Below are 10,767 nucleotides of genomic sequence, written 5' to 3' on the forward strand. Positions count from 1 at the left end.
ACCATGGTAACTGTACTGACCCGTGATAGGTGGTACATTTACGATTCCCGCTTTTTCTTTTAGTAAATCGTGTTGACCCGTGATAGGTGACACCTCGGTAAACTGTACTGACCCGTGATAGGTGGTACGTTTATGATTTACGCATTTTAGTAAATCGTGCTGACCCGTGATAGGTGGCACCTCGGTAATTGGTACTTTGGCCTGCGATAGGCGGTACAATTATGATTTACGGCCCTTCGAGGAGGGTTTTGGTTTGGAATTCCGAGTCCATGCATTTTGGCATATACGCATTGCATTAGGGTGCCTGGCACGCGAGTCATGTTTGATTTGAGTTTATGATTGAGTGATTCGAATTTTGATTTATCGTGATAACTGAGATGAAGGTGTTAAGTGCTATGTGTTGTGTATTGTGTGTGAGTATGATGGTTATCGAACCTTTGTGTGTCGTAGTAATCGCGTAGAAATTGCTAAGTGTTAAGTGGTGAACTTGATTAGGAATGACTTAGGTTAATTCATGAATTTTTGGAAAACTGATCAGGGAAATCGATTTCCCAATCGATTGGATGGGTAAACAGGGACTTGGCCAATTCACAAAATCGATTAGCCAATCGATTTTGTAAATCAGCCTTTTTAAAATCCCTTTCGAAATCGATTGCCCAATCGATTAGGCCTTAAGTCAGGGGCTCAGGAACCAATCAATCGATTTACCAATCGATTGAATTCAGCCCAGGATTCTGTTTTCATTAAGAATCCCTCACCAAATCGATTAGGAAATCGATTGGCTCGAAACCAGGGGCTCAGGAACCAATCAATCGATTTACCAATCGATTGAATTCAGCCCAGGATTCTGTTTTCATTAAAAATCTTCACCCCAATCGATTGCCCAATCGATTGGCTCAGTGAAAATCCTCATTTTTAGTTGTATGATTAATTGCTCATGAATCTATCCATGTTTTGTTTTATCATGTGTTAATTAGGAGATCGAGAACTGCATTTTACCTTCATTTTCATTGGCAATGTACTGTATGAACTTTTCGCACATGGAAAATCCTGTTAAGATGCATGCTTAGTTAAAAAGTTGTTTTGAGCATTCAAAAACTTAATTGCTATGTGTTAACTGTTATTTTCTGGTTGGTGACCCTTTACACTATTGTGGAAATCTGGGCTTTGCCCTCAGATGAGAGTCAGGACGGCCCTACTGGTTCGTACCCTACGGACAGGGATGGAGATGGGAATGCTTGACTGCGGTTGTGTTAGGAGGATCTCACGGGGCGCGTGGAGATTACTCAGGGTGTATAGTTTTTGGTAGGATGATCAGATTAGGATGATGTATAGGGACTAGGGGTCCTTCTTTTTGGTTTGGAGTATTTTAGTTTTGGAAAACTGTACTTATACAAATATTATCAGTTTTATATCATCTTTGAATGGGTTCCATGTACCATTTGATGTTTATGTAGAAATGTTTTGGATTTGTAATTGGAGAAACTTTTCCGCTGCTTGTAAATTATAATGACTCAATTATTTATCCAAAAGCATTTCCTGATTTATTTCCTTGTTCGTTTTTAATTACTTTTAAAAAAAAATATACCCTCGCTTTGAAAAACGGGGTGTTACATTGTGGTATCAGAGCATAGGTTTAGTTTTCTTTGGGAGCTGTGGAACCTTGGTTATAGATTGTAGGTCGACCTATAAGTTAGGAGTTATTATCTGATCATGTGTCGGTTTAGGTGACTTGAGTTGTCAAGTCCAATTTAATTGTGTGTTGTTAGACGGACGTTAGTTTAGAATTTTTTGAAGTAGTGTTAAAACTCTACTTGATGATGGTTCTTATAGGAAACCATGCCGCCCAGAAGGAATGACGCTCCGAGAGCCAACGCTAGGAATGACCAAATGGCGGAGGCTATGAACAACATGGCTGCTTCTGTCGCTGCACAGACCGCTGCCAAGACTCAACGGGATCTTGAAAAGAGGGGAAGAGAGATCCGTGCTGCAGAATCAAGAGGGTTGGAAGACTTCCGTCGTTACAATCCTCCTAAGTTCAAGGGGGATGAGGGTTCAGAGAAGGCGGATCAATGGATCCAAGAAGTGGAGAAAATCTTTGATATGATTAACTGCCAGGCTGGAGTGAAGGTCAGCTATGCCACGTATATGTTGCTAGGGGATGCTGAATACTGGTGGAGGAGTGCAAGGTTGTTGATGGGAGCAGCCCACGAGGAGGTGAACTGGGAATCGTTCAAAAGAAAGTTTTTAGACAAATACTTTCCGATGAGTACCAGGACTAAGTTGGGTGACGACTTTCTGAAACTTCACCAGGGGAGCCTGACTGTGGGCGAGTATGCTGCTAAATTTGAATCACTATCGAGGCATTTCAGGTTCTTCCGTGAAGAAATTGATGAACCGTTCATGTGTCATCGTTTCCAAGACGGATTGAAGTATGAGATTCAAGATTCCGTCTTACCTTTGGGAATTCAACGTTTCCAAGCGCTGGTAGAGAAATGTAGAGAAGTGGAAGATATGAAGAACAAGAGGGCTAGCCGAGTTGGGAATTTTAATTCGGGAGGCCCTAGTCGGGCGACTTATCAGAATAGGGGAAAACAAGTGGCTAAACCTTATAATCGCCCCCAGAATAACAACGGTGGACCGAGTCGCCCAGGGAACCAGAATTTCGGAAGGCAAATGGGGCAAGTGCTTCGATGTTTCCGATGTGGGAAAGAAGGACACTATGCTAGTGCTTGTACCACTAACATCCCCATCTGTCACAATTGTCAGAAGTCGGGGCACATGGCAAGGGAGTGCACGGCTCCAAAGGTGGAACCAGTGGTGAATGTAGCTAGGGCTACCCGTCCTACTGCTAGAGGACGCATTTATTGTGTGAATGCTGAAGAGGGAAATCCATCTGGTAATCTGATTCAGCGTGATTGTGAGATTGCAGGTAACACTCTAACTGCACTCTTTGATTCGGGGGCAACCCATTCCTTCATTGCTATGGACTGTGTGAATCGCTTGAAGTTATCTGTGTCTGCTTTACCTTTTGATTTGGTTGTTTCCACGCCTGCTAAGACCTTAACCGTAAATTCAGCATGTTTACATTGTCGAATGACTATTCAGAATAGGGATTTCTTGGTTAATCTAATTTGTTTACCGCTACAATCACTCGAGGTCATCCTCGGTATGGATTGGATGTCTTATCACTATGTGATCTTGGATTGTGCTCGGAAATTGGTTCTTTTCCCCGAACCAGGAGTTGTTAAGTATTTAGCTGCTAACAAACTCCGAGTGTCGCTAAGTGAAGGGACTCATGAGTTTTTGTCTCTAGCAAATGTAGAGGCAAAGATAAATGTGGAAATAGAAGATGTGATACTTGTCAACGAGTATCGGGATGTATTTCCAACGGAAATTCCAGGATTGCCACCGGTAAGAGAAGTGGAATTCTTCATTGATTTGCACCCAGGAACGGGACCCATTTCAATGGCACCTTATCGAATGTCGCCATTGGAATTAAATGAGCTCAAAGGCCAAATTGAAGACTTGTTGGAGAAGAAATTCATCAGACCAAGTGTATCACCATGGGGTGCTCCAGTTTTGCTAGTTAAGAAGAAGGACGGAAGCTCGCGCCTATGTGTGGATTATAGACAGCTCAACAAGGCAACTATCAAGAATCGTTATCCTTTGCCACGAATCGATGATTTGATGGATCAATTGAGAGGGGCCGCGATATTTTCGAAGATTGACTTGAAGTCGGGTTACCATCAGATCCGAGTAAGGGAAGGAGACATTCAGAAAACAGCTTTCAGAACCCGCTACGGACATTATGAATACCTGGTTATGCCGTTCGGAGTTACCAATGCACCGGCAATTTTCATGGACTACATGAACAGGATCTTTAATTCGTTCCTTGATAAATTCGTGGTGGTATTCATTGATGATATATTGATTTATTCAAGGACCGAAGAAGAGCATGGAGAACATTTGCGACAAGTTCTTGAGATTTTACGCGAGAAGCGATTGTATGCCAATCTGTCGAAGTGTGAATTTTGGCTAGAGAAAGTGAATTTCTTGGGACATGTGATAACCAAGGAAGGAATCGCTGTAGATCCGGCTAAGATTGAGGCGGTTCTTGCTTGGAAACAGCCTCAGACTGTCACTGACATACGAAGTTTTGTGGGACTGGCAGGGTACTACAGGAGGTTTATCGAAGGTTTTGCTAAGATTGTGGCTCCACTGACACAACTTACCAGAAAAGATCAACCGTTCGCATGGACGGAGAAGTGTGAAGAAAACTTCCAGTTACTGAAGAGGAAATTGACGACCTCACCTGTATTGGTGTTACCGCAATCAGAAGAACCCTATGAAGTTTATTGTGATGCATCCCACCAGGGGTTAGGATGTGTTCTGATGCAACACAAGAAAGCTGTGGCTTATGCCTCGAGACAATTGAAGATTCACGAAAGGAACTATCCTACTCATGATTTGGAGCTTGCCGCGGTTGTTTTTGCATTAAAGATCTGGAGGCATTATTTATATGGGTGCACGTTCACCGTGTTCAGCGACCATAAGAGCTTGAAATATTTGTTTGATCAGAAGGAGTTGAACATGCGCCAGAGACGATGGATGGAGACTCTCAAGGATTTTGATTTCACACTGCAGTACCACCCTGGGAAGGCCAATGTAGTGGCGGATGCGTTGAGCAGAAGAAGTGTATCGGTGTCTTCACTAATTATGGCTAGACAACAAGAGTTGTGGGAAGCTTTTAGAGACTTGCACTTGAACGTAGAGTTTGCACCGGGAATTTTGAAATTCGGAATGATTAAGATCTCGAGTGGATTACTTGAAGACATTGCGAATTCTCAGGATGACGTCTTAATTCAAGAGAAGAGGAATCTAATAGTACAAGGGAAGACGACTGAGTTCAAGATTGGGGCTGATAATGTTTTGCGGTGTAATGGTAGGATTTGTGTACCAGAAATTACAGATATGCGGAAAACGATTTTAGAAGAGGCGCATAAGAGTAAGCTGAGTATTCATCCTGGGGCAACAAAGATGTATCAGGATTTGAGGCAGAATTATTGGTGGCCAGGAATGAAGAAACATGTGGCGGAATATGTATCCACTTGTCTAACTTGTCAGAAAGCGAAGGTGGAACATCAGCGACCTGCTGGAATGTTGCAACCTTTAGATATACCTGAATGGAAGTGGGACAGCATTTCCATGGATTTTATAACCGGATTACCAAAGACAAGGAGGAAGAATGATTCTATATGGGTGATAGTGGACCGACTGACTAAATCTGCTCACTTTTTACCGGTAAGGACCACCTATAAGGTAGATCAGCTAACGGAGATCTACATTGCTGAAATTGTGAGGTTACACGGGGTACCATCGAGCATTGTATCAGACCGTGATCCGAAGTTCACATCGCATTTTTGGGGAGCATTGCACGAAGCGTTGGGAACGAAGCTACGATTGAGTTCAGCTTACCATCCACAAACGGACGGACAGACTGAAAGGACAAATCAGTCCTTGGAAGATCTGTTGAGAGCATGTGTTTTAGATGATAGAGGAAGTTGGGATGATGTACTTCCGTTGATTGAGTTCACTTACAACAATAGTTTCCACGCAAGTATTGGAATGGCACCATATGAGGCTTTATATGGGCGCAAGTGTCAAACGCCCTTGTGTTGGTATAAAGACGGTGAGAATATGATTGTCGGACCAGAGATGGTGCAACAGACCACAGCTAAAGTAAGGAAGATCAAGGAGAAAATGAAGACTTCACAAGATCGCCAGAAGAGTTACGCGGACAAGCGTCGCAGACTTTTGGAATTCGAACAGGGTGACCATGTATTTCTGAGAGTCACACCTACTACTGGAGTAGGTAGAGCCTTGAAATCGAAGAAGTTGACTCCGAAATTCATTGGACCATATCAGATTTCTGCACGAATTGGGCCGGTTGCTTATCGGATTGCATTACCTCCGATACTGTCCAATATCCATGACGTGTTTCATGTGTCGCAGTTGAGGAAATATCTCGCAGATCCATCTCACGTGATCGAACCAGACACAATCCAGCTAAAGGATAACCTGTCGTTCGAAGTACCACCCGTGAGAATTGATGACAGGAAGATTAAGCGGTTGAGGACCAAGGATGTTTCGTTGGTCAAGGTGATCTGGAACCCAATTACTGGAGATGCGACTTGGGAACTGGAGAGCAAGATGAGGGAACAACACCCAGAGTTATTTATCGATGCATAGTTTCGAGGACGAAACTAATTTTAGGGGGGGAGTAATGTAAGACCCATAATTTTAAAGTACCCTTTTATGTATTTTTGGTATATTTTGGATTTTGGCTCGGAGGCTTTTAAGCCAAAGTTAATAATATTTTGGAGTTTTATAATCAAAAAGATATTTCGATGCCAATTAGAATTTCTCGTCGATAAATAAATTGAATTTAACTGCGGAAAATACTTTACGGTTAATTTAAGGCGTTTCGGGTGAAAAGGTAATTTAATAAATATCTAGATTTTGAGATATTTGTTAAGTTATATTTATTTTATATATATATGTTTGCTTGGAGGGAAAAAGAAAGGAAAACTAGAAGGAAGGAAAAGGAAAAGAAAATAGTATATAAAGGAAGGAAGGAAAAAGGAAGAAAGGAAAAACAAAGGAAAGAAAAAGAAAGGAAGGAAAATTTCAAAACTTCATCTTCTTCCTCTAACCGTGACCCATTTTTCTCCTTTCTCCCATTTTCGTTTTCGTCGCTTTCTTTTCTTCAAAACTAGTAACCCAAGGTTGGGGGAGAGTTAGATCAAGGTTTTTGCAACTCCACTCTTCCTCTTTGATTCGAAAACGAAGAAATACGGTTTTTTAAGAATGGGGAATCTCTTAATATGACTGTTTGCTTAACGTTTTGTTTTGAAAATCATTAAGTTAAATCGGTATTAAGAACGGGGAATCTCTTAATGACTTATTTAATTAATGTTGTTTGAAAGTCGTTTAAGTTAAATGGGTATTAAAAATGGGGAATCTTTTAATATCTGCATTTGCTTAACGATTGTTGTGAATGGAGTCTGTGTATGCTCATGCATTTCATTTGGTAAATTGTGTCGACCCGTGATAGGTGACACCTTGGTAAACTGTACTGACCCGTGATAGGTTGTACGTTTACGATTTACTATTTAGTAATTCGTGTTGACCCGTGATAGGTGACACCTTGGTAAACTGTACTGACCCGTGATAGGTGGTACGTTTACGAGTTACTATTTAGTAAATCGTGTTGACCCGTGATAGGTGACACCTCGGTAAACTGTACTGACCCGTGATAGGTGGTACATTTACGATTTACATTTTTGGTGAATTGTGCTGACCCGTGATAGGTGGCACCTAGGTAAACAGTACTGGTCTGTGATAGGCGGTACGTTTACGATTCCCGCTTTTTCTTTTAGTAAATCGTGTTGACCCGTGATAGGTGACACCTCGGTAAACTGTACTGACCCGTGATAGGTGGTACGTTTATGATTTACGCATTTTAGTAAATCGTGCTGACCCGTGATAGGTGGCACCTCGGTAATTGGTACTTTGGCCTGCGATAGGCGGTACAATTATGATTTACGGCCCTTCGAGGAGGGTTTTGGTTTGGAATTCCGAGTCCATGCATTTTGGCATATACGCATTGCATTAGGGTGCTTGGCACACGAGTCGTGTTTGATTGAGTTTTATGATTGAGTGATTTGAATTTGATTTATCGTGTTAATTGCGTTGAAAATGCTAAGTGTTATGTGTTGATTATTGTGTGTAAGTATGATGGTTATCGAGATCCCAATTGCCGTGGTAATCGCGTAGAAATTGCTAAGTGTTAAGTTGTGAACTTGATTAGGAATGACTTAGGTTAATTCATGAATTTTTGGAAAAATGATCAGGGAAATCGATTTCCCAATCGATTGGATAGTAAACAGGGACTTGGCCAAATGGACAAAATCGATTAGCCAATCGATTTTGTAATCAGTTTTTCGAAAATCATTTACGAAATCGATTGCCCAATCGATTGGGCCTAAGTCAGGGACTCATCCATATTCGACCAAATCGATTTGGAAATCGATTGGCCATTAAGTCAGGGGCTCAGCTATCCTGTCAATCGATTGCCCAATCGATTGAATCAAGCCAGAGTTCAAAATTTCACTAAAAACCTTCAGGAAATCGATTTGGAAATCGATTGGTATTAAGTCAGGGGCTCCGTTATCCTGTCAATCGATTGCCAAATCGATTGATTCAGCCCAGGATTCTATTTTCATTAAAAATCTTCACCCCAATCGATTGCCCAATCGATTGGCTCAGTGAAAATCCTCAGTTTTAGTTGTATGATTAATTGCTCATGAATCTATCCATGTCTTGTTTTATTATGTGTTAATTAGGAGATCGAGAACTGCATTTTACCTTCATTTTCATTGGCAATGTACTGTATGAACTTTTCGCATATTGAAAATCCTGTTAAGGTGCATGCTTAGTTGAAAAGTTGTTTTGAGCATTCAAAAACTTAATTGCTATGTGTTAACTGTTATTTTCTGGTTGGTGACCCTTTACACTATTGTGGAAATCTGGGCTTTGCCCTCAGATGAGAGTCAGGACGGCCCTACCGGTTCGTACCCTACGGACAGGAATGGAGATGGGAACGCTTGACTGCAGTTACGTTAGGAGGATCTCACGGGGCGCGTGGAGATTACTCAGGGTGTATAGCTTTTTGGTAGGATGATCAGATTAGGATGATGTATAGAGACTAGGGGTCCTTCTTTTTGGTTTGGAGTAATTTTAGTTTGGAAAACTGTACTTATACAAATATTATCAGTTTGATATCATCTTTGGATGGGTTCCATGTACCATTTGATGTTATGTAAATATTTTGGATTTATAATTGGAGAAACTTTTCCGCTGCGTAAATTATAATGACTCAATTATTTATCCAAAAGCATTTCCTGATTTATTTCTTTGTTCGTTTTTAATTACTTTTAAAAAAAAAAATATACCCTCGCTTTGAAAAACGGGGTGTTACACATTAACTTCCCTTGGATAGTCTATTCAGTTTCTAAATGATCAGAAGACTCTGAAAAATTAAAAACTTGGCAGTAAACAATAGTAGAACAGCGAGTTAGTGTGGCTGAAATTGTTAAGTATGTTTTCTTCAATTGACTTGCGATTCACTACATAAGTTATTATACTTAGTGTCGACTAGGCATACATAAATGAAGGTAAGGAAGTGTCTATCATATTTTACTTAGTGTCGACTAAACCGATGCTAATGATTTAAAAAATCTTAAAAAAAAATTTGGCATATCATTAATGCAATGTGAAATTAATATTAATTAGAGAGTGCGATTAGATAAAAGTAATTAATGTTGCATTATAAATTGAAAATGATCATTTATTTTGATAAGATAGATTTATTTTATAAATGAGTCGTTTGTTGTGAGACATTTAAAAATAATAAAGTCGTTATTGAAGTTATTTTATAATGTTATGCACTCATATACCAATTATTAATTGTTTAGACGGTTCAATCTTTTGACCCAAGAAAAAGACTTTTTCAATCTATCTATAAGCTTACAACGAATAATAACGGAAGATTAAGTCAAGCTCAAGACCATAACAAAACTATTATCTATGTAGCCTTGAACTTACACAAACTAATTTCATACTTTATCTTATGCAATATAGAGAGAAGGGAATTAAACAATACTAGTAATTATTAGACTATGTCCTTACAAACCAAAAGTATTAGGATGAGATGATATATTTTTTCTTCTAATCTAATCGTGGCCTCGAGTTCGAAAATATTGAGAATATGTGTATTAAATTTCTTGAGAGACAATTTTATCACTTATTTGATTATATACACATAGAATCAAATCTTTCAATTATGTGCGATAAAATACCTAATTTATATAAATAAATCAAATGTGTGGTCCACGATATCTTTGACTTAGTTTACATGTTAGCATACATAAAGAAGACACAAAATTTATTATCAATGTTTTATTGACAAAAGAATTCAAGTGGCCAAATTAATTAATTTGGTTAGCAAAGTCAGATAGAATTTAAAAAATTAAGCATATAATAAAATGCTTGAAAAGCAAGCAACGACTACCAATGCTTGGATTATAAATAAGGATATCGATTGAATACACACAAATTAACCAAACTAATATGGCTTATAAAAAAACCTCCCTTATTTGGATTATCCTCATTCTTTGTATATTTTCATCGTGTGCCAAGGCAACAAGTATGAAGCTAGTTGGTGCTTCTAACCTTCATGCAAGTAAGTTAAACGCCTACTTATATTCAATTGTGTTTTTGTCTATTCCATATACATAAGTATATATGAGATTTATTGACAAATTACCTTGGTGTAAAAAAAATTTATACCGTTAATAAATCACAATTTAATTTTAAAAATAATTATGTTTAAATTTAAAAAAAATTTATAACTTAAGAGTTTGATGGTGTAAATTACACTAAAAATATATACGAATTTTAAATGCTTTATTGAATATCTTACATTTTTTGGATAATTATTTATTAATTCATGAGAAAATAATTTGTATGATCATGTGAGCAAAAATGTCATAGCTATAATCTTATATGCTTGTGAAAATAATTATTGCCTGACAAAAAATGAAAATAAATTATCTTATTAATTAATTAATATATATATATATATATATATATATATATATATATATATTCTTTTTTACTTATTTTATATGCTTATGGATTGAT

At 38.7% G+C, this 10,767-nt stretch overlaps 1 long non-coding RNA gene across 1 annotated transcript in view; it reads left to right on the forward strand.

Annotated features, from left to right (window-relative positions):
* The first annotated feature begins 9,765 nt into the window (after window positions 1–9,765).
* The window catches only part of LOC101500804 (uncharacterized), a 1,490-nt gene continuing 488 nt past the window's right edge, over window positions 9,766–10,767 (forward strand). The window contains exon 1 of the long non-coding RNA XR_190218.4: window positions 9,766–10,306. This is a non-coding gene — a long non-coding RNA (uncharacterized lncRNA). The remainder of the gene's footprint in view (window positions 10,307–10,767) is intronic.

Source organism: Cicer arietinum, chromosome 7 (assembly GCF_000331145.2).
Source record: "Cicer arietinum cultivar CDC Frontier isolate Library 1 chromosome 7, Cicar.CDCFrontier_v2.0, whole genome shotgun sequence".
Classification (NCBI taxonomy): Eukaryota; Viridiplantae; Streptophyta; class Magnoliopsida; order Fabales; family Fabaceae; genus Cicer; species Cicer arietinum.